This window comes from Microcebus murinus, chromosome 3 (assembly GCF_040939455.1).
Source record: "Microcebus murinus isolate Inina chromosome 3, M.murinus_Inina_mat1.0, whole genome shotgun sequence".
NCBI classification, from domain to species: Eukaryota; Metazoa; Chordata; class Mammalia; order Primates; family Cheirogaleidae; genus Microcebus; species Microcebus murinus.
The window spans coordinates 113,848,488-113,875,364 of record NC_134106.1 but is presented as its reverse complement, the minus strand read 5'-3'; the positions used below and the strand labels follow the sequence as shown (position 1 = coordinate 113,875,364).

The 26,877-nt window shown below is 45.6% G+C and overlaps 1 protein-coding gene and 1 long non-coding RNA gene across 3 annotated transcripts in view; one reads left to right on the top strand and one right to left on the bottom strand.

The window, feature by feature from the left end:
* RHOH (ras homolog family member H) overlaps positions 1-14,365 on the bottom strand; it is a 43,369-nt gene extending 29,004 nt beyond the window's left edge. Inside the window, exons 1-3 of one of the 2 annotated variants that reach the window (XM_076001208.1) lie at positions 14,275-14,365; positions 11,425-11,594; positions 10,327-10,587 (exon numbers count right to left, since the gene is read on the bottom strand). The gene's annotated coding sequence lies outside the window, so the exon portion shown is untranslated. The remainder of the gene's footprint in view (positions 1-10,326; positions 10,588-11,424; positions 11,595-14,274) is intronic. The other variant, XM_076001210.1, reaches the window with a different exon arrangement.
* Positions 14,366-14,599: 234 nt separating this feature from the next.
* LOC142870094 (uncharacterized) lies at positions 14,600-26,254 on the top strand. Its single transcript, XR_012918659.1, has 3 exons — positions 14,600-14,728; positions 16,392-19,298; positions 24,232-26,254. It is a non-coding gene; the product is annotated as an uncharacterized LOC142870094 (long non-coding RNA).
* The last annotated feature ends 623 nt before the right edge of the window (positions 26,255-26,877 follow it).

Genomic DNA, 26,877 nt, shown 5'->3' with positions numbered 1-26,877 from the left:
TTAATTGCTTCCTATACACACAGCACTGGGCATCGTGGGAGACTCTCTGCTTTCCTGAAACTTAGCCTGTTGTGAAGACAACATCCAGATGCTTGAGTCAGAGAAGTAAGAGTGCAGAGGACGTGAGGCACACCTACTTGTTAATCAGGTGACGAAGGACCGAGGGCATAGGAAATGGCACAGGGTTTAAGAAGGGCGGAGATTCGCTGACTGGGGACACTGTAAAGACCTGCAGAAGCAGGACTTAAACTAGGGAAGGGAGGGGTTTACACAGTTGGCAAGGAAGGAAAGAGTATTCTAGGCGGTGGGAACCGCCTCAAGGCCTCAGGAGGCAGTGACATAGAATAGAGGCTAGAAGGGAAGGGAGTCTGACAGAGCGGAAGGCAGGGCGTGGCGGGTGCTCACGCACAGAGGACCGGAAGCAGAGCTGTGCTCAGGGAGCAAGTAGCTCAGCCACTGCGCGGTGGGTGGCTGGGGGAGCGGTGGGAAGCGAGAATGAGAAGCTGGGCCTTGTGCCCGGAAGCTGCTGAAGGCTTTGGGGGAGAGAAATGTGTGCAACTTGACGTTTGGAGGTGACAGTGCAGCTATAAAACACGTCAGGTAAAATGTTTGTTCCATTCAACCTACATAACATATATATGGAAGGACTAGTGTACTACTAATCTACAAAGATATATGTCCAAATAAGACATAGTTTCTACTTTTAAGAAGTTTACAGTCCAGTAAAAGACGTCCAACAATCACAAGATAATGTAAGCTGTTCATTAATTTAATTTATGACATTATCTATGGCAGGCACTGTTAGTTTTCTTCTCTATATCTGTGCTTCTCTTTGTTATCAATAATAGAATTTAATTTTGTTTGTCAGACAATATGCAAAGCCCCAGGCAATGAATCACTGGTGGTCTAGGCCAGTACTTCTCAATTTTTCTTTCATTATAGTCTCCCTAATTTTGAGACAGTTTTTTCCCGATTGCCCCATCCATTAAGTTTTAACACCATAGACACACTGCCATATGTATATCAGTGCTTTATAGATATAAACAATACGATTTTTTTTTTTTGAGACACAGTCTTGCTTTGTTGCCCAGGCTAGAGTGAGTGCCATGGCATCAGCCTAGCTCACAGCAACCTCAAACTCCTAGGCTCAAGCAATCCTCCTGCCTCGGCCTCCCGAGTAGCTGGGACTACAGGCATGTGCCACCATGCCCACCTAATTTTTTCTATATATATTAGTTGGCCAATTAATTTATTTCTATTTATAGTAGAGACGGGGCCTCACTCTTGCTCAGGCTGGTTTCGAACTCCTGACCTTGAGCAATCTGCCCGCTTCAGCCTTCCAGAGTGCTAGGATTACAGGCGTGAGCCACCGCACCCGGCCTAACAATACGATTTTTGTTTCTGCCTTTTCCCTCCAGCAGCTAGGATGGACATGTAACCCAGTTCTGGCCAATGACACAGAAGCTGATATCTATTTGGGAGGTCTCCGGGAAAATTCTTGTTGTCCTAGAAAGAGACAGACACTGCCAACTCGCCCTCCTGCCTGCCTCTGCCCCCGCATGCCTCTGGACCCGTGCACAGGCTCGGAGCTGCAGCAGTCATCTTGCAGCCGGGAGGGAACACAGAGCTGCAGGGATGTTTCACCGAGCCGCTGAACCAGTGCCAGAAATACAGACCTCCAGGAAAAATGAAGCCTGGCTGTTTTAAGCCCCCATTAGTCAGGGATTGTATAACTTGTAGCTGAAAGCATTGTTAGCTTCATGTGCTGTGTGTCTCACGAACAACAGGCATCCTAACATGATCATGAGTTATTGTTAAACCAAAGCCAGAAAGAAGCACATGCAAAAAGTATAATCAGGAATATTGCCAAATCAGACACGAGATTTCAATTACATTTAAAAGGAAAACTTTTTTCACTAAACTAATCAACTTTTCAAATAATTTTTATATTCCAACTAATATTTGGCATTTGAAAGGAATAAACTTTTAGATATATGGTATTACAGTGTTGAAAATAGCCATGAAAGGATGCAAAGTAATTTTCCTTCATTTTCCTAATTTATACCAAAATGAATACATTTATGATTTACCTAAGAGCTATGTTTTTCAAAATATTTGAAAGTAAATTATTTCCAAATTGAATATTTAAAAGATGCATAAGGAAAATGTGCTTCTTAAAAAATTCCTTTGGGATTGCTCAGTCTTGTGTACAGTTAAAGAAAGAAAAAAAAATAAAAAAATTCCTTTGGGAACCTTTTCATGTGTTAAAAATTTAGAAATAATCATCTGTATTCATCACCTAAATATTGTATATTTTGCTTAAATTCTTATACTAGCTAAACCTAATTATCTCTCCTTTTAAAAACAAAAGCCACACAAATCTATTTATTAACTCCAATATCTCTCATTAGCTGTATTTCTATTACATTAGGAACCAATGTTTAAGCTTCTTTCTATAGATTTTGCACATCTTGGAGGGAAAACAAAACATCTTGGAGGGATGATGGCAATTTTGATACATAAAAACTGAATTAAAGTCTTACAAATAAGATGTACACAAGCATATTCAAGTTAAAAGGCATAAGCCACATTTGCTACAATGAACAGGTATTATTATTATATTTCTAAAGTCAACATTATTACAGATACTTCTCTGATATTGCCATATAGTCTGTGCCCAGAAATATAGTGACAATATTATTTTGGTAGATGTAGGAAATTGTGGTACTGTCAATATGTAAGGTTTTCTGGCCTTTCCCCTCCTATTTCTTATATATACCTCCGACACCCTCTCTTCCTCCCTTATCATACCCGGCGGAGAAAAGAGTGACTATCGGCATAAATTTCAGCAGTTATTCCCCAAAGATATTGGAGCTTAAGGAAAATCAGGCTTTATCAAGAGAAAATATACCAAGGAGGATTTCTAGATCCCTTAGGGGTTTCTGAAATGATGACAGTGGTTTTTGAAATTGATGACAGTGGTTTTATATCATTTAAAATTGAATCCGAATGTATGGTTTTCCTTCTTGTTATAATCACAGGCATTCTTACACTGCTCAACCATGGTGGGAATCATTTACAGCTCACAATCGGAACAAAGATGGTAGAAGTTTTTGCGGCAACCAAAAAAATTGCAAAAAGGGGAGGAAAAGGTTCATGGTGAAGGTTGCACATTTAGAGGTGCACATTTAAAGAAGATGATAGCGGAACCAGAAGTGGGGGGAAAACAGAAGAAAGGCAGGGATCCCGCTTGAAAGAAAGAAAAGTATCAAGGAAGAGATATGTGCCGGGCTACTCCCCTGTTCCTGCAACAAGGCAGCCAGACACAATGACCAAGAAGGGGAAATAATCTCCAGGAGAGAAGAAGAGTACAGAGTTTGCTGCTGGCCTTTGGTGTACATGGAATATTTGTGTTTCGAGGGCTATAACTGGAGCTTATGTGATGCAGTATTATTATTAAAGTACATATTGAAACTGGCAAAATACCTAATTATGGATATACAATAATTAAAATGGTTACCCAAGTTGAGGGACATTAATTACATTAATTGAGGGACGTTAATATATTAGACACACAGCACATGAAGCTAACAATGCTTTCAGCTACAAGTTGAGGGACATTAATATATTTGCTATAGATTTTCATTTTCTATCCAAAGACAGATTTGCAATTTTTATATACCCTAGACCAAGAGAACATTGACTCACAATTTATTTAGTCAATTTCACATACATTTTCCTCTGGAGGGTTGAAGACAGACTACATTTCCCATTCCCATCCTGTGTCAATCCACTCTGTGACCATGACATGAGAACATGGTCTCATCTTATCTCTTTAAGCAGAGTTGGCGAATATAAATAGATGGGTTTGGGGTAAGCCTGCAGACCCTGCCTGCTATCACAGTCCAAGAGAACAGGAGATTAACAAAAGCATGAGCTTGCCGCCAAAAACACCTAGTTCCCCAAATTGCAAGTCAGGTATCCACTAACAGAGAGTGACTAACTGGGCTTCTGAGGTCAAAAGGCTGCCCAGGAGTAGGACTATCCCCAGAGTCATCAGGCCTAACCAGATGTTCAGCCTCACACGTGAAACCTTCACCTTGCACTCAGAAGCAAGCATGTTGCACACCGGCTAATGCCTCCCCTACTGGCGTCCAGCATGGCCCCACCGAGCCAGAGCCGCTCTCAGCCTGCCTGCGTGGCTGGCACACCGCGCCGTGGGACAGCAGCCAGGCGCAGAGTGGAGTCTTGAGCCAGACTGGTCTCCCAGATGGGACTGATCCTGGCTTCACATAAGGGAACTCAGCACTAAGGCCTTAGGACATTAGCCATCTTCGCTGTGAAAGGAGCAACTCCAGCCCCGCATGCTGCTCAGTGTAAGGGTCGAAGCTATTAACTGTGCATGTGCCTATCGTATCCTCGTTTCCGCCTGGCCAGGAGACCCAGCATTGCCGTCTGCAGGGGCTTGACCCGACACCAGCCACAACCAGAACTTGCTCTCACAGCCTCTGCAGCGCTCCTCTGCTCCGAGGCCACACTCGGTAAGACGAGCCCTCTGGTCCCCGGGCGTCCGTGGACGGGCTGCAAAGGGTCCCTAAACCCCCTGAGACTGTGTGGCAAATGTATACGCTCCTGTATGAAGATAAAGTCTTTGGTTCTTATCAGATTTTCAAAGGAATTTGTGACAAAAAAAAAAAAAGATTAAGAAACAAAGCATAAGCCAATCAGGGCCATGCAAACCCTGTGCCGTGGGGAAGAGGACCGCCAACAGGTGCCGGGGGAGGCGGTCTGGCGCCAGGTGTCGGACCGTGACGCCCAGCAGACCCCAAGCTGGGCCCCAGTGCCGAGACCAGCCGTTAGCTTGTCCTCACTTTATCCCGCCACGTCCCAGGACTAGAGGCCCTGGTGATGGGAACTGCTTAAAGTAAAAGAATCACCTTCAGCGTGAGAAGAACACAAGGCGCTGAAGGCCGTTTAGGAGCTCCTTACAGTCACTGAAGCTCTAAAGCCAGATGGACAGATAAGCTCAGGGCCGTGGCTCCCGCTGCGACAGTGCCACTCATTTGCGATATGTTTATTCTGTGATACAGTCTTGCTATGGCATATGTCTAATTGTTCTTACCATTTCAAGTGCTATACATTAAAATACTACATTTTATCAAAAATTATACTTTTTTAATGTAATGTCATCACACACTAAGGCCCAAAGTGTTTCCTGCACACCGCACCCACACCCCACTGCAGGTTTAATGCCATTTCCCAGTGGTTTGAGCAGAATGTTCATGGATTCCAGACTCCCCGGGCCATCTTTCTCTACGCCGTACTAGCCCTGTGCACGGCTACTTTCAGTTGGTTCAAATGCTGGACAGGTCTCACCATCCATGGAATGTAAAAAAAAAATAAAAAAATACAAATGCTGGACAAATGCTGTCTGACAGTTCATGGAAGGGAATTGGTGGTACAAACTATGCTCCTGTAAAGAGTGCCATAAATACAGCCTTCTGTTCTCAGTTTTTTCTCTGCCAAATGAATGACCTGTCTCTCTGGGCTTTCTCTGTTGTCACTCCCCTTTTAAAGGGCACAGCCTTAGCTTCTGAGCCTCCAGGTAGCAGCCTCAACCACAACACACACACGCAGAGATACATTCCCGGCACCAAACCAAAATATAACCTTTAATCTGTTAGTGTTTCTCAAAGTATAATCTGCAGACCATTTTCATCAGAGTCTTCATAGGGTGGGAGCACGTGTTACAAATGCATGTTCCTGCAACCTCCAGACCGGCCATATCAGAACACATGGAGGTGAGCCTGGTATGTGCGTTAACTAACATGTCCTCCACCCGTCCCGGTGATTCTTAACCACACTACAATTTGAGAAGCAATGATTTAGAAGAATCATTTCTTCTCTGATTTGAGCTTCTATTTTGGGGGGGGTCAAAATGGAGCTATTTTCACATCCATCTTGTTCACCTTTGAGATCAGCTTCTCCTTGTTACTTCTTAAGAAATCTTCCCTTCCCTCCCCTTCCCTTCCCGTCTCTTCTCTCTCTAACACACACACACACACACACCCCTTTGATGGTAGCTTCTCCCTAGGCTTATTTCTGAGTTCCTGCAGTCTACTCTAGCATGTCCTCAGTACCCAGCTACTCACTTCCTGAGCTGCTCTAAACAAACCCCCTTAGTATCCACAACTCCAGATCCAGACTTCTTGAATCCAAACTCCCTTTACAATACTTTGCCCAGGGATTTACGGTAACATCTACATGTTAAAAGCAAGGTACATCTGGTCCACAAAACCCACAGCCTTCCTCTTAAATATTGATAAGGCCAGGCCCAGTGGCTCACACCTTGCAGTGGAGGTTGAGGCAAGAGGATGGCTTAAGACTAGGAGTTTTAGACAAGCCTGGACAACACAGAGAGACCCAGTCTCTACAAAAAAATTTAAAAATTAGCCAGGTATGGTGGTGCATGTTTGTACTCCCACTTTACAGTGGGTTTTTCCATCAGGTCATGTATGCAAACTACTCAATCATTTATTTGCTCTAATGATGAACTGAAAAGATGACCATGTGTAGTTCTCACGGCAAATGTGATGGGAACCATATCGCCTGTTACTCAACCACTCTCTTCCTTGATTGTCTTTTCTAAGAAATGGGGAAGAGATCACTGCTGACTTCAGTTTTACAAGAAACTGAGCAGAGAGATAAGAAAGCTCTAACTCATGCTCTAAGAAGCAAATGAGCATTCAGTAACGCTCTGGAAATTTCTCCCAAACGTAATTCATTAGTATTCTATTTTACCGGAAAAGAGAGATGGGAAAGTAATTTGGCACTTTGTCCCTTAAAAGCAAATTCCTTGCTTTGGGCTCACCCTGAGTAGTGATACATAGCTCATGCATGTCCGTAACACTTCAGTGTTTTTTGAAAAGTAGTGCATGCTAAAATGTATTAATAGATATGATAGCGCTAAATATGCTCACGCCCTTGACGCAGTCATCCACCACCAGGAAATCATCCCTAGGAATAAATTTGAAACAAAGGAAAACACTTTCCGTGTGAAGATAATAATCACAATAGAAAGGAAATCGATTTGCTTCCTTCAGCACATATTCAACTTACCATCTTGGTTTTGGGGGCCCTAGTAGGAGAGTTCTGGATTAATGGCTCCCAAATCCCCACTGTAAAATGACTGTTTCTTAGTTGTTTTAGGGCTTGTATTTTTTTTATCACACAGATTCCTGGACCCCACTCCAGGGCTGGGCTACGATACGTGAGAATTCCTACTCCCTAAAAGCTTCCCAAGTGGTTCTGATGTCCAGCCAGCTTAAGATCCACTGTTCCAGGCCAGAACCGGACACATCAACCTCGGCTCGAACAAGCGGCTCCTTCCGGGGAGCAGCTCAGCAGCTCGACGACTTCCGCGCCAGCGGCTGAGGCGGCGCAGGGCGCGCAGGCGCTGCCGCAGAGCCAGAGGGCGCATGCGTGCCCGTGTCCGCCCCCCCCCCCCCCCCCCCCCCCCCCCCCGCCTTCCGCTCGTCCGCTGGTCCGCTCACACTCGGACGCCTCCCCGCTCCCACTGCCCGCCAGCCCCCACCTGGGCACCCCGCCCTGGCCAGCGCCCATCCTTTGCCATCCATGACGCCCCCAAACTGGTTTGGAAAGGCTTCCTTCCTTTCGGTCTCAGCGGGGCTCTAGAAGGAAAACATTTGACTAAAGTAATCTGCACACATAACTGAGAATCCTCTACACAATTAACATACTAGCTGTATTTGCATTTTTAAAACGGAGATTTCTAATCCAAAAGAATCTCAAGACTCTAGAATCTAGAAAGTGAAATGGGGAAGCAAGATGCTTTTTAATCTTGGCTTTCTTTCATCCAGATCCAAGCATCAAGAACCCAAATAAGCACTCAGAGCACTCATTGTCAAATGGTCCCAACTCCCGAATAGAAATGGACTTTTAGTTGTGCCTTGCTAATGCTAAAATTAAAACATCATAAAATTAAATAATTTTACTGTCCAAGAAAGAGAGGTCATTCTCTCTGTCTCTACTTCCAAGCACCTCTGTGTTTTCACCCAAAGCATTCAGAGAGAAGTGTCCACCACAGCCACCCACAGACCCTGCAGTAGATCCTCAGAGGAGTCCTCTTATAAGCCTGAGAAACTGGTACGGAAAGGCTGGAAAGTCAGTTTCTAATCTTTTTTCCTTTTTCCTATGCATTATCACTATAAAACACCCAACCCCTGTGCCTAGTCTATACTCAGTGCTCAAAAACCTTTGATTCCCAGCCTCCATCTGTCATCCCCAATTTTCCTTGAAAGAAATATTAACATTCAAAACGTTAGTTTTCAGATCTCTTGCTCCCAAGCCAGGAATCATATCATCTTTGTTTGCATCCATAGCCAAGTTCTTAATAAGAATCATAATAGCTGCATCTATTGAGAGTTTGTTTGATGCCAAGCACTAGGGTAAATGCTTTACGTATTTTTATCTCATGTTATCTCTACAACAACCCTCTGACGTAGGTATTTTCAGTTATTAATACTGTCATTAGAGTTATTTTATAGATTTTTTTTTTTAATCTGAGCATTGAAGAAGTAATTTGTCTGAGGTTCCGACAGCCCAGGAATGATACAACCGGGATTCAACCCAAGGCAACCTGGCTCCAAAGTCTGGGTTCTTATTCACCAGACTATATATTTGTTATTATATGAATTCAGATATTTTATGGTCCAGAAAAAATGTTTTGAATCATTATGATCTCCTGACTCACTAACAAAATGTCTGGACAAGAGCAGCAGCAAATCCACATCAACCCAATTAAACATGCACAGCAAGCAACACATATCTCATGGAATTTTTGGACTGGCTTTTGAGGAATAGAGTCCTGCTTACAGACCATCAACCAATTTGTTCTGCCAAGGCAAAGGCCACTTTAATTACCAGATGATTGAAGGGCCTCGCAAAAATGTAGAAACCAGAAGTGGCAGTCTTACAGGCACAGCACGCCACACAGACCTTCCTCTGCATAAATGATGGACTGAGGGAAGACAGTAGAGGGCAAATAAAGGACCACAGATGGACGCAGGGAAGCAAAAAGCAGCCCAAGCACGAGGAGGCAAAGCTCGCCAGGCTTCCATCCAGATGGAATCACGCAGGCCGGCGAGAGTGGGTAAGGAGGAGCCCAGGGGCGGAAGACAACTAGAAACTACCAAATGGAGGGTCTTCTCCTCCATGGCAGGGCAAGGTCCTCCCTAATCTGCCCGCACCCCTTCCTTTCTTATTTCCTGCAATGTGTAAAATACACTTTCTTGTCTTCTCCAGCCATCTCTTCAACTGGGCTCGTCACCTCCAAATCAACCTCATCTTGATGTCTTCGCCTACATAGTCCTCCCAGTCTGAAACCCTTCCAAAGCCCATCTCTCCTGACTACTCCAGTCCACTCCCAACCCCTTCCTGGAACTTCTATAACTCTCAAAGCCCATGCCACCCGTCCATCACATAATTCCCATCTTGCACGGCTTCCTAAATTTTACTTTTTACCACAACTACTAGATTATAAAGTCCTCCAAAGTACACATTTCTTCATATTTCTCTTATATCCCCCACAGCACCAGCCTAGAATCAATAAGTGACTATTAACTACTTGTGATTTGCTCAAATACTTCAATGGCAGCTTTACTTTATAGTAAAGCACCTAAACCTGGTGGTTTCACAAACTTCATTTAGCTACAACTCAGGCTACTCACTGGTACCTCATAGCATGTCTCCTAATCAAACCACTTCAGAAAACAAAATTTAATTTAATTTAAAAATACATACTTATACATCATATACCACTTTTAGAAGATAGACATTAGCCTTGGCAATAGGTGAAACAAACAATCTAGGAATTCCAGATCCAAATCTCCATATTTTGATTCTGTTTCTTTTCTGAACTAGAAAATTTTAAAATTCATGTTTACATAACTTAGAGGATCTTTAGATTGACTTCATCAAACCTTGGATGATATTTAAACCACCCACATAGCTGAGCTCAGTCGTAGTCAATCACAAGCATGGGCATTCTCTAGGAGAATATCTGGAAAAAACAAAAAGCCAACTATTCTAACTTTTAATGTTTCAAACACTATATGCATCTTGTTAGGACTTTGGGGGGGGGTGTAGGGCTCTCAGAGCAGCCCCCTTCCCCTGTAAATTGGTTCCATACTTTACAACAGGCAAAACAGGGCGAGTACCACATTTAGCCTAGAGCAAGAGCTATGTGAAACTAGAAAAATTCCTTTTGACACTGAATAAATATTTTTAAAGAAGCAAAAGTCTTACCAGTTGTAGAATGCCGAAGAAATTTCTTGGCACCAAAATTACTGACTCCGGAAGTCAAGTTTGTTCAGCACAGGTAAAAAACAAGAGTGGCCCAAGCCTTTTCGCTGCGGTGATTTCCTTCCAGGATCAACCTCTCCTTCTTCCCCATGGATATAACTGACTCATATCCGATGAACTAAAAATGTAAGAGTTGGGCCGGCCGAGCACCCAACGCAAGACGGCCTGGCTCCGTGTGCGTGGTGACTGCAGAGGCAGGTGCAACTGGGACGTGACAAAAGAGATTAGCAAGTTCCTGTGCACAAGTCAGTTTCCTGTATCTGGCTTCTCCGCGGAGGAGGTTCCATCTGTGTGGGTTTAGGGGTGTGCGTGTGCACGTGCATTTCTCTCCATGAGAATATGGCACTTCCCCAGATAAGAGGCAGAATAAGGCTTTTGCTGCATGGCTGGGTTCGTGTTTCATTTACGCCCTTTCCCATCCTCTGCCCATTCTCCTCTCTCCTCCCTCTCCTCCACCCTGTTTTCCTCCAGCAGATCGCCCCATAAAACTCAGGAAAGGAAGAGTGAAAAACCAAGAAACCAAGATGATTCCTTAAGGAAGTGAAATAAAGCAAAAAAAAAAAAAAAAAAAAGTCACTCCACATACTGGTCTTGGTTAATTTAAACCTAGGGAAAAGCACCTTAGAAGTTATTGGTCAGCTTGGTGAACATACTAACTATGGGGGGAAACAGCAGGCAGGTTGTTTGGTTTGCTTTGTTTTATTTGAGAACTACCAACTAATAATTTGGAAAGAGCAGACTCAGCCGTAGCTAGCCCGCAGGCGGCCGGCCATGCGGAGGCCACCTGCACGCAAGGGACTTCACCAGGAGTTGTTTTCAGACTCCTCAGAGTTTCATTATTTGTTTAAAGACACAAATTTACTTGTTTTGTCCTTCCGTGCAACCCAGGTGTAGAAACCATCTGCAACTATTTAGATTATGGCTAAATGGCCTAACCCAACAAATTGAACTTTCACAATGTGTTCACAACCCCTGTGCCCCAAATCCCCAAATAATTGTGAATGCTACTGCTCAGGGTGATACCTCCGTCCGAGTGCCCACCTGCGGTAAGGATCCAGCCAGCTCCATTCAAGTCAACAAGCAGACGCAGTGCTCAGGGCTGGGGCAGAGGCGGCCACGCACTCGGACTCAGAATCTATTACGCGCCTGACACTGCACCGAAGAAAAGCACAAAGACCAAAACAGACACATTCCCTGTCCTTACAAGGGGCCTGGGGGAAGACAAATAAAAACATTCAAATAAATGCAATAATTCCAAATTATGATAACTATACCAAGGAACCAAGGAAGAAGCGGAGCTGAGTGGCAAGACAACAGCTCCCTCCTGGAGGTGTTCAAGGAGGGCCTCTTGGGGCAGCTGACGCTTCAGCCCAGACCTAAAGCCGTGTCTCTGTCTTGGCAGGAAATGAGTCTGAGAAGCTTTTAAAAAATATCAGTGCCTGGGCTCTGAATGCAAAGATTCTAGCTTAACTGGTCCGGGTTGGGGCCTGGGCATCAGCTTTGTTTCAAACTCCGCTAGGGAGAGTGCCTGGGGGGAGCGGAAGGCGCGCTGGGCAGAGGCAGACGCCACAGAGGCCCGGCCCGGGCAGGGGCAGGGGCAGGGGCAGGGGCAGGGGCAGGGGCAGGGGCAGGGGCAGGGGCCGGGGCTAGGCAGGGGCCAGGCAGGGGCAGGGGCAGGGGCAGGGGCCGGGGCAGGGGCCGGGGCAGGGGCCAGGCAGGGGCCAGGAAGGGGCAGGGGCAGGGGCCGGGGCAGGGGCCGGGGCAGGGGCAGGGGCAGGGGCCGGGGCAGGGGCAGGGGCAGGGGCAGGGGCCGGGGCAGGGGCAGGGGCAGGGGCAGGGGCAGGGGCAGGGGCAGGGGCCAGGGCAGGGGCAGGGGCAGGGGCAGGGGCCAGGGCAGGGGCAGGGGCAGGGGCAGGGGCCGGGGCAGGGGCAGGGGCCAGGGCAGGGGCAGGGGCAGGGGCAGGGGCCGGGCAGGGGCAGGGGCAGGGGCAGGGGCCAGGCAGGGGCAGGGGCAGGGGCAGGGGCAGGGGCAGGGGCCAGGCAGGGGCAGGGGCAGGGGCAGGGGCCGGGGCTAGGCAGGGGCCAGGCAGGGGCAGGGGCCGGGGCAGGGGCCGGGGCAGGGGCCAGGCAGGGGCCAGGAAGGGGCAGGGGCAGGGGCCGGGGCAGGGGCCGGGGCAGGGGCAGGGGCAGGGGCAGGGGCCGGGGCAGGGGCCGGGGCAGGGGCAGGGGCAGGGGCAGGGGCAGGGGCAGGGGCCAAGCAGGGGCCAGGCAGGGGCAGGGGCCAGGCAGGGGCCAGGCAGGGGCAGGGGCCAGGCAGGGGCAGGGGCAGGGGCCGGGGCAGGGGCAGGGGCCGGGGCCGGGGCAGGGGCAGGGGCAGGGGCAGGGGCAGGGGCAGGGGCCGGGGCAGGGGCAGGGGCAGGGGCAGGGGCAGGGGCCGGGACCGGGGCCGGGGCCGGGGCAGGGGCAGGGGCAGGGGCAGGGGCAGGGGCAAGGGCCAGGCAGGGGCAAGGGCAGGGGCAGGGGCAGGGGCCAGGCAGGGGCAGGGGCAGGGGCAGGGGCCAGGGCAGGGCCGGCGGCCCAGGGAGGTGCCGGAAGAGGCGTGCATGGGGCGCAGCGGCAGGGGACTCGCGGGGCGGTGCGGGGCGCGCCCTCGCGGTCGCACACGCGCCGCACTCCCGCGCGAGCCCGCGAGCGGCCGTGCTACCGCGCAGTGAGAACCGTCCGCCCGGGCGCGGGCCGGAACGCCCCTGCGGAGGCCGCCAGGCGTCAGGCGGGCGGAGGGCGTGAGTTCGCCTTCTTTATTTACTTGTTTTCTTCATCGAAAGATTTAGAGCAGCTTAAAATTACATGCACCTTAGCAAGATATTGTTAAGACGAATTAAAAGCAATAAATTTTAAAATGAGGTCACGAGAAACGAAACCCTAACTAAGCGGGAACGGGAGCGGGCGGCGCGGCCTTTGCCGCCTGCAGGCTCCGATTTCCTGCGGAGGTGTCACTTAGAACATTCTGGCGAGAGATTTTTCTCATCGAAGCTTCTAAAAGATTTAGGGTGGCATCGAGCTCAAAACTGGTTGTCCTTCCAGCAGGGGACCAGCGGACTTCCCAGTGTGCCAGCTGGGCGCGGGCCGGCAGGGCGCGGAGGAGCCGGGCAGGGCGGCGAGGAAGGCGCGAGAAGCGCCCGCAAGCCCAGGGCCTGCGCCTCGCGCCGCGCAAGGGCGGAGCTGCTGCCGGGAACCGGGCGCTCCCGCCGCTCGGCCCCGTCCCGGAGGGGCGGGAAGGCCGCGCCCCTCCCCGCGGCCGCGCCCCCTCCCCGCGGCCGCGCCCCCTCCCCGCGGCCGCGCCCCCTCCCCGCGGCCGCGCCCCCTCCCCGCGGCCGCGCCCCCTCCCCGCGCCCCTCCCCAAGGCCGCGCCCCCTCCCCGCGCCCCTCCCCGCGGCCGCGCCCCCTCCCCGCGCCCCCTCCCCGCGGCCGCGCCCCCTCCCCGCGGCCGCGCCCCCTCCCCGCGCCCCTCCCCGCGGCCGCGCCCCCTCCCCGCGGCCGCGCCCCCTCCCCGCGCCCCCTCCCCGCGGCCGCGCCCCCTCCCCGCGCCCCTCCCCGCGGCCGCGCCCCCTCCCCGCGCCCCCTCCCCGCGGCCGCGCCCCCTCCCCGCGCCCCTCCCCGCGGCCGCGCCCCTCCCCGCGCCCCCTCCCCGCGGCCGCGCCCCCTCCCCGCGGCCGCGCCCCCTCCCCGCGGCCGCCCCGCGCCCGGCCCGCGTCGCTCCGGGGAGCGTGTTTCCTGTCGCCCCGGGGAGCGTGTTTCCTGTCGCCCCGCGCCTCCAGTGGCCCGCGCGGCTCCGTCGGAGGGGATTTTCCTGGAGGAAGAAAGGAGGGGACAGCCATCTCAGTCTCTTACTTTCCTGGAAGTGTCCCCTGTTGGTGTTCTCTTCCCCTCATTATTTTATCAGACTTTTAGCCAAAGGGAGGGCGGGGGAACACGCGCCGACAGACACGCACGGACCCGCACGCCTGCTCGCGGGCACGCACGGGCCAGCACTCTCCTGTGTCGCCTCTGTCGCTCTGCGGTCCAGCCCCGGGACGGAGCGGAGGGACCCTGGGGACTTCCGAGAGGCAGAGAGAAAAGCTGTGGGCCAGGCTTCCTAGTGGGAGCCAGGCCCCGGGAAGCCGCCGAGAAGGCCGCGCGCCGCAGGAGCCCCGCTCGCTCGCAGCCCGCCTGCCCGCGGGCGTCGGGGACCGCGGCCGCTGCGTAGCCGCTTGCTGGCCAGAGACGCATCCTCCCGTCCAGCCTCACAGCCGCCCGGGCGCAGCCTGTCCTCCAGCCACGGAAACAGCCTCGACTGGTGAACGAGGTGCGTGAAGCCTGCTGCCCGCACAGGAAAAGCAGAACCGGAGCCGCCGCGCTCTGCCCGCCGCGCCCTGGGCCTCCGGGCACACGCCGTCCCGCAGGCCCCAAAACCCCTTCGTTCGAATGCCCTCGCAAATGGCAAAAGAACAGCTTTTTTTTCTTTAATCGTCTCTTAAGAACAAAGACCTCTTTTATTGACGGTTTTTAAATAATAAGACAACTGGCTGGGCCCTGTCCTCATGCATGAGCGCTGTTCTTGCGCGTCGCAAAGGTGCGCTGCCGCGACACCGGAAAGACCTGCTAGGAACAGCCGCGGTGCTGACGCGCAGACCGTCACTCGGTCCGTTCGGCCCTGGCTAATGAGACGCCTCCCCCTTCTTACTGTTGGCCTATTAACAGAAATGATTTAGATTTAGTGGGTAGTTCTTAATGCTTACACACACCCTCATTTGTATGCCACCTAATGAAATTTTTCAGTGGGTTCTGAAGATGGGAAATATGTACTAAAACCTTGTCTGAATGCCTTGAGTTTCAAACCCTGAGCATTTGTCCTATTGTAATCATTCTCTTCCTAGCTCCGCAACCGTATTGAAACAAAATACCCATTCCTTCTGATGGAGAGATTTCGTGATGGGTATTGCAAAATGTTAACTCTTCTTAAGAGAAAGATCTTAATTTTCTGATATAACTTTCAGCGTAAAAATAAATTGATATAAAATACATTTTAAAATTCTAAATATTGCCAGGCACCGTGGCTCACGCCTGTAATCCTAGCACTCTGGGAGGCTGAGGCAGGTGGATCATTTGAGCTCAGGAATTGGAGACCTGGCTGAGCAAGAGTGAAATCCCATCTCTACTAAAAATAGAAAGAAGGCCGGGCGCGGTGGCTCACGCCTGTAATCCTAGCTCTCTGGGAGGCCGAGGCGGGCGGATTGCTCGAGGTCAGGAGTTCAAAACCAGCCTGAGCAAGAGGGAGACCCGTCTCTACTATAAATAGAAAGAAACTAATTGGCCAACTGATATATATATAAAAAATTAGCCGGGCATGGTGGCGCATGCCTGTAGTCCCAGCTACTCGGGAGGCTGAGGCAGGAGGATCACTTGAGCCCAGGAGTTTGAGGTTGCTGTGAGCTAGGCTGACGCCACGGCACTCACTCTAGCCTGGGCAACAAAGCGAGACTCTGTCTCAAAAAAAAAAAATTAAAAAAATTAAAAAAAAAAATAAAAATAGAAAGAAATTACTTGGACAGCTAAAAATATATGGAAAAAAAATTAGCCGGGCATGGTGGCACATGCCTGTAGTCCCAGCTACTGGGGAGGCTGAGGCAGAAGGATCGCTTGAGCCCAGGAGTTTGAGATTACTCTGAGCTAGACTGACACCACAGCACTCTAGCCCTGGCAACAAAGACACTCTGTCTCAAAAAAAAAAAAAAAATCTAAATATTGAACTATCTTTGGAAATCTCATGAATGATTTCCTCCTTTCATATTTTAATTCCTTATAAACAACAGCCTCCCTAACTAGATAAGAATATCATTTCAAACATCTTCTAGCTTCCCTTTTATTGCCATAACCATAAAAACATCATTTCTTCCTGCTGTTATACTCATCATCTATTTTCTCTTTAAGTGTTTTAATGTAATGTAACATATTGCTTTTTGTTTCAGTGAATATTAGGTTCTCAGGATTCTCCACTCCTGTTCTCATCCTGGTTTGCCCTGCATAACTGTGTTTATCTGGCAAACATTCATGTCCTGGTTCTTCTGATTGCAGAGCCGTAATTCATGACAATATGGAGTCTCCTTGCAGATGGCAGCAACCACAGCAATGATTCAAGCCACGGATCTAAAGTTATGATACGACTTTCTTTTTAAGACTGTCAGAGCAAAGCTAATGTGGTCAAATGACCATTACCCTTCAACACAGTCCCTTTTGGTAGTTGATGTACTTTTCCAACATCGTAGACATTAGCCAAAGCACTTTTAGAAACTTTTCACAACATCCTTCAGAGACAATTTAATAAACTACAAAACAAACCATTATCACCACATTCTGTTCACTACTTTGGTTTTTACTCAAAATATTATCCAGCATTTTCACTCACCTTATTCACTGGGTATAGTTCCACATGGCTGTGTCCTAAAATCAAATTCACTCTAAAAGGACAAAGATTTGCTGTCCTTGATGAAATTTTTAAAGAATGTGCCGCAGGCTCTGAGAGTAAGTCCAGAAGAAGAATTTGAAATCTGATCTTAGTAAGAGCAGCATCTTTGGATCAAGCACACAGACTCTAGGGAAAATACTGCAAAGCATACAAGATGAGCACTGGTGTAGAATTCTGGGGTTTTTTTTAAAAGAAGGAAAGGGTGAGAAGAAGCCCATCACTGCTCCTTCTCAAACTCACACTTGACACATCACCTTGATGGGGACCTTCACTTGAGCACAAACATCACAGGGTAGCTGCACCTGCACGTCTGCTCCGGGCAGGCATCACAGACACTCAGCTATAAGGCGGGCAAGCCGAGCGCTCGCTTGCCACCTTTCAAAATAACAGATCTGCACAGTTCTGGAGGGAACAGGTTGAAGCTTACACTCAGAGGCAATCGGAAAGTTTGAGGAAATATAAGTTTGGACTCACATAAAGCAAGATTCAAATCCCAGCTCCACTTACTACTTACTAAGGATGAGGCCCTGATCTTCCCGTCTGTGCAGTAGGTCAAATATCCACTTTCGAAGAGTTTTATCTTGAAAAAAAAAAACTGTATAGTGCTTGGAAAACAATAGACATGATGGCTATTATTAGCCATTTCTGTTCTGGATTTTTGCCTTCTGGAGTTTATTCCCCCCCCCCCATGCCTTCTCCATCTTTAAATAACAACCATTAAATTGCAAAATTTGAGAAGCTCTGTTCTGTTGGAATATAATCATACAAGCTTACATATCATGCATAGGATTCTAATGCCATGTATTTTTTGTCTCAATGGGTAAAAGTGTCCAAAAACTTTAAAATCAAATTGTTAATGATACTTTAATTCCTTATGCATAATCTGAACAACATAGAATCTTCAGAAATGCCTCCTGAAGTCCTCTGGTCACCACACTGCAAATGCCTTAAGATATTTGAGAATTTATCCTTTCCTTGCATCCAACAAATGAGTTACTGGATATTTGCTATAATATTTACGGAGCACTGGGCTAGGCACTAGGGAGATGGCAGTGAACAACAACAGGAACCAAAAATAGCCTGCGCTTTTGAGTTTACGTCTACTTACTAGGAAGAGAAGCAATGAACACGAAACTTCAGTAGTGGAGCATGCAGCAGTGTGCTAATAACTAAGAAGGAAAATGAAGCAGGGAAGGGAGATGGGAAACTGGGGTACGGGGGACACAGAGTTAAATATGGTGGTCAGGAAAGTCCTTCCCGGGAAGGAGGTTCTTAAAACATCCAAAAGCCATTTTAATGTGCCATGCTCCATAACATTATCGGCATAAATCCGAAGGCGTAGGGGCCGCAGGGCCGCCGAGCGCCGCGCTGGGCCGGAGGCCTGCCTGCTTTCCTGCCCAGACCGCAGGCGGGAGGAGAGGGCGGCCGGTTCACGCTCACTTCTCAGTCCCCGCCCCCGCCTAGCTGCTCACCCCTGCGCCCAAAACCCTTGAGAGTCTGCCACAACAGACTGCTGGCATCTAGAGAGAACTAGAGAGGTCAGAGGTTTGTGGAAAATTCCAGAGTACTGGGACCTTTTTAAGACCTGGTGCCATAATGCTGCTTTCTTCTTCAGCTTGCTATTCACTGCTCCCTTGATCTTTTTAACCAAATCATAATATAACATAATAATAATAATCACATTGGCTCACCACTACTGAGCACTTATGCACCAGTTAAGCCCTTGATGTATATTTCCTTACTTAATCATACCAATGATTATGTGGTGGGTGCTACTGTCATCTCCAGTTACAGAGGAGGAAGCTGAGGGACACAGCTTTAGTGTCTTGCCTAGGGTCACACAGGCACTAAATGGCGCAGCCTGATTTCGTAGTGCATGTTTGCATTTCTTTCTGATGGTAGCCAGCTGAATTCTGCCAATATCTTTGGTATCCTTGACTACAGGGTACAGCTATATCAGCTGTATATGCAGCTATATTTAAATATTATTTATTAGGTCTCTCACAGAAGGTGGGTACCCCAACTTCTCAAGCTAGTTTGCCCAATCCTAAATTCCAAATGGTTCCTTGACTAAGATCGATTTTAAACTTCAGAAGCTACTATTATTCATTATTATCCAAGAAAAAAGAAACATTTTCCTTTGTCTTCTCTCTGTTCCTTGCACTTCTGAAGAATAGTTCCTTGCCTCTTTTTGTCTTTTTCTTTTTCCTAAGATACCTCTTATTTTTTGTTTAGGATATAGGACACAAATTTTAGATTTATGTATGTATGTATATATGTATTTATACACAGGGTCTCATTCTTTTGCCCAGGTTGTAGTGCAATGGTGTGATCATAGTTCACTGCAGCCTGGAACTCCTGGGCTCAAGGGATCCTCCTGCCTCAGCCTCCCAAGTACACGAGACTACAGGTATGGGCCACCAATAGCCCAGCTATTGACTATTTTTTTAAACTTTTCTGTAGAGACAGGGTGTCATTATGTTGCCCAGGCCTGTCTAAAACTCCTGGCCTCAAGCAAGGAGTCTTCTTGTCTCAGCTTCCCAAAGTGCTGGGATGATAGGCATGAACCACCGCGCCCAGCTGACATTCAATTTTAAATGCTATTTTATTAGTTATTGCCACTATACAAATAAGCAAGATGAATTTCACTCACAATTTTGTGGACAATGTGAAGGACGTGTGTAAGAATGGCTTTCATTTGTCCTTCTGAAAAAGGTCTGGATGATGTTATAGACATATACTGATTTATAGACAAGGTGTGTGATTGCCTTCTGAAAATCACACAAAACTAGAATTGATACAGCTTGTCAGTTCATAATCTGAACAGGTAGATCTCTCAAGTGAATAAAATGCATCTTACAGCAACATATAACCAACAAAAGGAAGTCAGGGTAGGTTTCTTTCCTTTTCTTTTCTTTTCTTTTTTTTTTTTTTTTAAGACAGAGTCTCTCTCTGTCACCCTGGGTAGAGTCCTGTGGCATCATTGTAGCTCACTGCAACCTCCAACTCCTGGGCTCAAGTGATCCTCCTGCCTCAGCCTCCTGAGTAGCTGGGACTACAGGCATGCACCACCATGCCCGGCTAATTTTTTTATTTTTAATAGAGACAGGGTCTCACTCTTGCTCAGGTTGGATCTCAAACTCCCAAGCTCAAGCGATTCTCTCACCACCAGAGTGCTAGGATTACAGGTGTGAGCCACCGCACCCGGCCCAGTGTGTGTTGAGTTGGAAATAAAATGACTAGTGTCATTTTAACTATATGTAGCAGTTAAAATTTTTTTTGCACAAATACACAGAATATGTATAGATTTTCGGCTTTGGAGGAATATGGATTTTTTTTAAGATTCCATTTACAGTATTAAAAATGGTCAAAAGAATCACCTCACCAGAAATTAGCATACTCCTCAAGCTTTCTTTACTTGAATAGAACTTATATTTGGCCTGAGGGCAAATCTGGAATAATTTAGCCAGTACTTTAGGAAGCCAGATTCAGATTAGCATATCCCTTCCTACTCAACAATTAACTTCTTGCTTTGGAAATATCCACTTGCACAAGATAAATGATAAATATTGACTTAGTCAACTAAAACTCCATTCACTTTATTACTGTTGCAACCTTCATAGAGAGAACCATCTTTAAATATCTGTGTGAAAGTTTATACTGGTTTATAAATTGCAATTAGGCCTATAGATTTTTTAAAAAACCACAAACATGTCATCTAGCTGAGACATGATACTAGTTGGCACTGCTTATCAGGGAAAACAGTCATGGGCTCAACGAGAGAGGGACAGGTGCGGCCACCAGGGCAGCCACTTCCATCTGGAAGGCGCTGATTCCATTCCTGTGCTGCTGGTCGTTGAGTCCAGGCAGCATCAGCTCACTGTAAATCAAATGATCTTTAGCAAGATGGGAACATTCTCACAATGTGCTGTTGAGTGAAAAAAGGAGGTTACAAAACTTGAATTTGAGTTCAACTTGTTGTTTTATACACATAACGCAACTGTTTATAGAAGCAACCTCTAGTTGACAGGCCATAAGTGATTTTTATGGTTTTTCCCTTGCTTTTCTGTATTTTCCAAATTTTCTATAATGAGTATCTATTATTTATATAAACTAGATGAAAAGTTATTGCTTTTTTTAAACTGCATTGAGCAAGTTTTCTCCATAAACCCTTGCTTCAGTTGCAGAATGTTTTGTTTCAGTCATTGCTTCAGTTGCAGAATGTTTTGCGTAATAACCTGTGATTTTGTAGCAGTTGGTTCTCAGAGGACAATCACTGAACCACAGCTGAGCATAGCAAAGTTGTCTTCCTCATTACTCGGCCTACACATGGTCATGTTTAGATTATTTCAACTAGATATGAATTCCAGATAGACTCCAAAAACAAGGGAGGCTTTTGCATTAAACCTCTCATAAGCCCTGTCTTAACTTTCACTAAAAATGGAAATGATACTTGGGAAATATATCCTGGGCTACAATAGTAGCTTTATCTTTTCATGGGAAGATAAAGGAGTACTCAGAAATAAAAGAGTGAGGTTTCCGGGAAGTTAATTCAGTGTCTGAGCTCAAAAAGAAAGAGGTAGTGGGAAATGCTTGATGCTTATTAGAGGAAAACATGTTTGTGACAAGTGCAGTCAACGATTGCAAAATCTGGTTTCAAACTAAACCTGCTATTTTCTTCGTATTATGAATATTATTTAAATTATTGTAGCTGTGCATATTTTAATCATTCAAAAGAAAAGAAAGTATTTTTGTAAATTCTCCTAAATATGCACTTCCTGAAAGGACATTTTAAATTATGCATAAAATTTCAAGATTAGTCATAAACAAATATCTGTTACTTTTACTTTTTTTAACCAAATAAATCTTTTTTAAAAAGCAGAATTTCTATTAAAACATTTTTTCCAAATAAAAAATTTAAGTTCTCAAATGTTTATCAAAAACAAAAAAGATTTTACAATTTTGAGCAAACTTATCTCTATGGTATTTATTATTATTCAAAATATAAAAGAAAAATGTTTTTATTGTCTAATTCCCATCTTTTAATTTTCCAAATATAAAATAATGTGATGTCTAAAATATTTTAAAGGGTATTAGCACTAAGTTTTCTTTTAACTTTGAATTTTTGTCTTTCAACTTTAATTTACAAAGCACTTTGATAAATATTATCATTTATCACAAGCAAAATAGCAAAACCAGTATTATTATTATTAGCAACATTTTCATTTTACAAATGAAAAAACTGAAGCTTAGAAAGGTTAAGCAACTTCTATAAGGCCATACAGCCAAGAGTGAGAGAGCTGTCTGGATCAATGTACTTCTATAGCATATTCCCTCCAAGAAAACAAATTACTTATCTAAATTAATTATAGCATGATAAGAGGTAAATGTTGAATGGAAGAGAGCTAAACAATAAGTAGAAAAATTCTGTTATTTTTAAAGGGTCATAGATTTATTAGTATAAAGGGTAAGATACAAAACTAAACTATCTGTGCAGTAAAATCCCAATTTTATATTCAAAATTTATTCATATGTCCAAAGGGCTAAAAATAATTATACCAAATAATAACAGTGATTGTCTCTGAAGGGTGAAATGGGAGATAATTTTTTCACTTTTTTCTTTAAATTTTTGTACTCTGCAAATTTTTAGCAATTAGTAAGGATTAACTCTATAATCAGATAAACATTACATCTATTTTTAATAAAGTGCTATATGAAATCAAGGTGTCAGCTGGGCAAAAAAAATAAATGCAGTGCTGTAGATATATCATGTATTCTCTTTGGTGATTCTGTAATGTATTTGGGTTCACTTCATTTTTAGATTGCTGGGAATTTTTTGTTAAAAAAGAAAACAGATGAGGTTTCATTGAAAAAAAAGGTGAAATCACAATCATTTATTTTGAGGGCCTGTTTCTCCATTCTAGCCCATATAGCAATACAGGGCAGGTTTGGAGACCCTGAAAAACCATTTCTGCGGTTTTCTTTGTCTCCATAATAAGTCCAACATTTAATATAAGCGACTGACTACCTGCCCAATAGTCATTTCCTCTTCCTTGCTAAAAGAACCTCTGTTTGGGGATGGGCAAAATGTCTTGGACCAGGGGATGAATCCTGATGTCCAGTCTAAGACCATGAAAAAGAATTTTCCGATTCCTACTTCTCAGCTTCTCTTGCAGCTATGGGTGGCTATGTATGTGACCCAGTGTGGGAAAGTCTTCTTGCTTGCTCCTGGGAAAAACTTTCTTCAACAGTTAGATCAGGGAGGCATGGGCAGGAGCACCCACCTTCCTGTCACGCTTTCAGAGTTGTCATGTGAGAATCTGATGCCCAGAGAGCCATAGCAGCCATTTCAGGACAAGCATGAAACCCAAGAAAACTGCAGAGACACGGCCAGGGCCTGACATTGTTGACCCACTTACCACCTCTCAATTTTTATTATGTGCAATAATTAGTGCCTTTATTATCTAAGCCATAGTTCAAGTATTTCAAGTATCCTAGTACTTGAAATTAAATGTCTTCTAATGATTTAGTAACAAGTAACAAAAGTCTGAAGTTAAAGCTACCAATATCTTACAAAATTTAATAAAAACTTAGCCAATGTCTAATCTAAATGGCCAACAATGTAGAATGTTGTATAGAAATGGTTAGATTATTTTCCTGGACTATTATACAGTCATTTAGAAATAATATTTAAGAAGGTCATGTTACATGAGGAGATGCTCATGACGTAAGGTTATGTGAAAAAAGAACAACAGGATTGCCATTGTATATACACTATGACTACAGTGCTTTCTATTTTCTAAATGTTGGGCCTCATAGGTTACAATTTTTGCATTTAAAATTATAAAATGAACTCATATAGACAAGCAATCAGCTTAAATCCTGGAAGAATTTATATCAAATATAAGAATATGTTTGGCTCCCTGCTGCCTACAGGACAAAATCAAACTTCTCAGCCTGACTTTCAAAGTCTCTCCTGACATGGGCTCTGCCTGGCTTTCTGGCCTCATCTCCCGCCACACGTCCTGTAGCAGCTGCAGTGAGCACGCTTGCCTGCCTCTGCGCGTGCTCGTGCATCAGCCTGGGAAGCCTTTCCTGGGGAGCAAGGCCAAGCGCTGTGGCAGAGACTGCTGGGTACCCCCAAATCCCTTTCCTTGACAGCAGAACATAATTTTCAGCTCAGCGTACAGCACCCTACAATCCAAGCTCTTTTTCCCCGATCTTTTTAGCTGGGTGTAATCATGTGGCTAAGTTCTGGCTCTAGGCATGTAACCGCCTCCAGGCAGCCCCCAGGAATCTCCGCAGTGGGAAGAGAGACTCTCTTCTTTGTCTTCTCCTCTTAGATCTTAAATTCGAGCAGCCAACTGGAACCATGAAATGAAAGCCAAGAGTTGAGCTTGAAGGAACAAGAAAGAAGATGATGAGGATGGCGTTGCTGCCATACCAGCCCTGGAGCGCTTCCATCTGGGTCGCATCTACACAGAAGAGAGAAATTAACTTACATCTTGCATAGCCCACTATTGTTTTGGGGTTTTCTCACACACACAACTTAACCTAATCCTAATTGATATATTAATCTACAAGGTGAGCTAGTAGCAAAAATGCTTTTAGAAGAGGGATGACAACAGTATCACTGAATTGCTATCCAGAAAAAATGAACAGTCTTCTGGGGATTTTGGGTTCATTTGAAAGGGAAAACAGATGGCTGAAGAAGAGACAGTGGACTGGCAGGACAGTGAGAAGCTGGAGCCACCAGTAGCTATTGTGGGGGAGGGGATGAGGGCAAAGATTTGACCAAAGGATTTTTAAGAACAAAGGTGACTAATATTAAATATTGTCACCTATTGTACTATGCTACAATTTAATTCTCTAATGTTACCACCAAATTCTCAGTAAAAGTCTAACTTTCACAGTAGCCTGGCATGAGCAAGTTTTTTAGAAAATCAAGGAAGAAGGATTAAGGCAGAGTCAAACAACAGCAGAAGTGAAATATAAAAGGGCTGTACATTCAATAGAAGCAGGAAATCAGAGCTAATAATAAACACCCTCTTCCCCAAACCCTCAGAAAATGGCTAGAAATGCCGTATTTCCCACTCAATAGGGAATGAGTATTAGAGCCAATTTTTACATGTTTGCATGTTTTGATAATGTATTTACATATATGTAGTATATGGTTTTTCTTTATACCAGAAATATGATCATAGTGTTTTGCAACTTATTTTTGTTTTGTTTTAACCTATAAATATGGCATGGACATCCAAGTCTACAAAGTAGATAGATGACCCTTGCCTTTTACAGCAGCACAGTGCTCCACCACACGGAAGTGCCATAATTAATTCATAATAACTAGTCCATCATGATGTGAATTCATTTTGCTATGACCAACAGTGCTATATTCATACAAGACAATGTAACACTTCAGTGTAATTGTGCATGTGTAAGCATTCCTGTGGAATGATGGCAGGACGTGACTTCGCTGGGTTTCATTGCAGTAGATATCACCAAATCGCATTCCAGGGAAGTCCGTCAGCGATACATGAGGATGAGTATTTGATTGAATTCTCACAACATTAGATGTTATAAATCTTTTTAGTTTTTGTCAGCTAAAAAGTGGTATCTTGCTAATTATTAGATTCAACATATTTTTGCATATTTACCAGTCATTTGTATTTCTGAAATGTATATTTATATCCTGTGCCTATATTTTCTATTGAGTTGTTTATTGTTTACATATTAGTTTAGAAAAGTTGTTTACATATTAAAGATATCAATGATCTGTCTCAATATATTTTACAGACATATCTCTTAGTCTGTCATTTGTTGTCTTTTAATTTTGTTTTTGGTGTCCTTTGCCATGCCCAAATTTCAAATTCTAGAGATTACTCAGAAAGACTTTACCACTCCAAAGTGTAAACAATATTTTCTAGTAATTGATGACTTATCATTCTTTTGAAATGACAAAGCAATAACGTAGTGATTAATAGTATAGTCTCTGGCACCAACCTGACTGAGTTTAAATCTTGATTATGCCGTATAAGCTCAGGAACATTATTTAATTTTTCTGTGCCTGAGTTTCCTCAACTGTTGAATGGATATGGTAATGGCATCAGTACTTCGTAAGGCTGTTGTGGGAATTAAATGAATTAGGACAAACCAACTTCTTAGAACACTTCCTTGCAACACAGAACATGTCAATAAACATTAGCTATTATTCTTGCTGTGACTTAGTGATGGTAGTTTTCCAAAATGTTTTAACCACTTTGGTATGAGCGTCGACTGTAGTCGACAGCCTCAGATGAACGCGCAGCGACTTTAGCCGACAGCCGTGATGTGAAGGTGCGCAGCTGAGAGTCGACTTTAGCTGGCAGCCGTGATATGACTTTTCTAATTTTTCATTTATAAAAATAAAATGAAATAAATAAATAAATAAAACCGTGAACATTTAAAAATAACGTAATGAAAACATATATGTGCATGTTACCTATTCTGATTGACATGACAAGTAAAGCCACCTGTGAAGTCAAGCAAGCTGTCGCTGCTTTCCCGCTTCCCGTCACATGAGAGCAGACGGGCTGGTGGCGCATGCGCAGCGCAGAGCGCCGGGCGGGCTGGGGGTGCGGCTGTGGGCGAGGGTTCGCGGCCGGTGAGCGCCCCACCAAAGTGGTTAATATCTAATATGACCCATAAATAAATGTTCCACAAATGCGCCAATCCTTATAAACAGTCTTGCCCTTTCTGCCACCTGCCTGTATCAATAAAAATGAAAATCAGTAAATGAAGACAGACAGAAAACTGAAGACTGCAAACAAGGAGCACAGAGTGTCGCACGGCAGATCACATAGATGCAAAAACTCAGCAAGCTATAAGCAAATAGAACAGAAGGCAGGGATTATGTGTTTCAACCATGAGTCTTGCCCTGCCAGAGCTCGCAGACAGCAGCTGCACAGACCTGTCTAATCCCGTGGAAGGCACATGTGCTGCTCAAATTG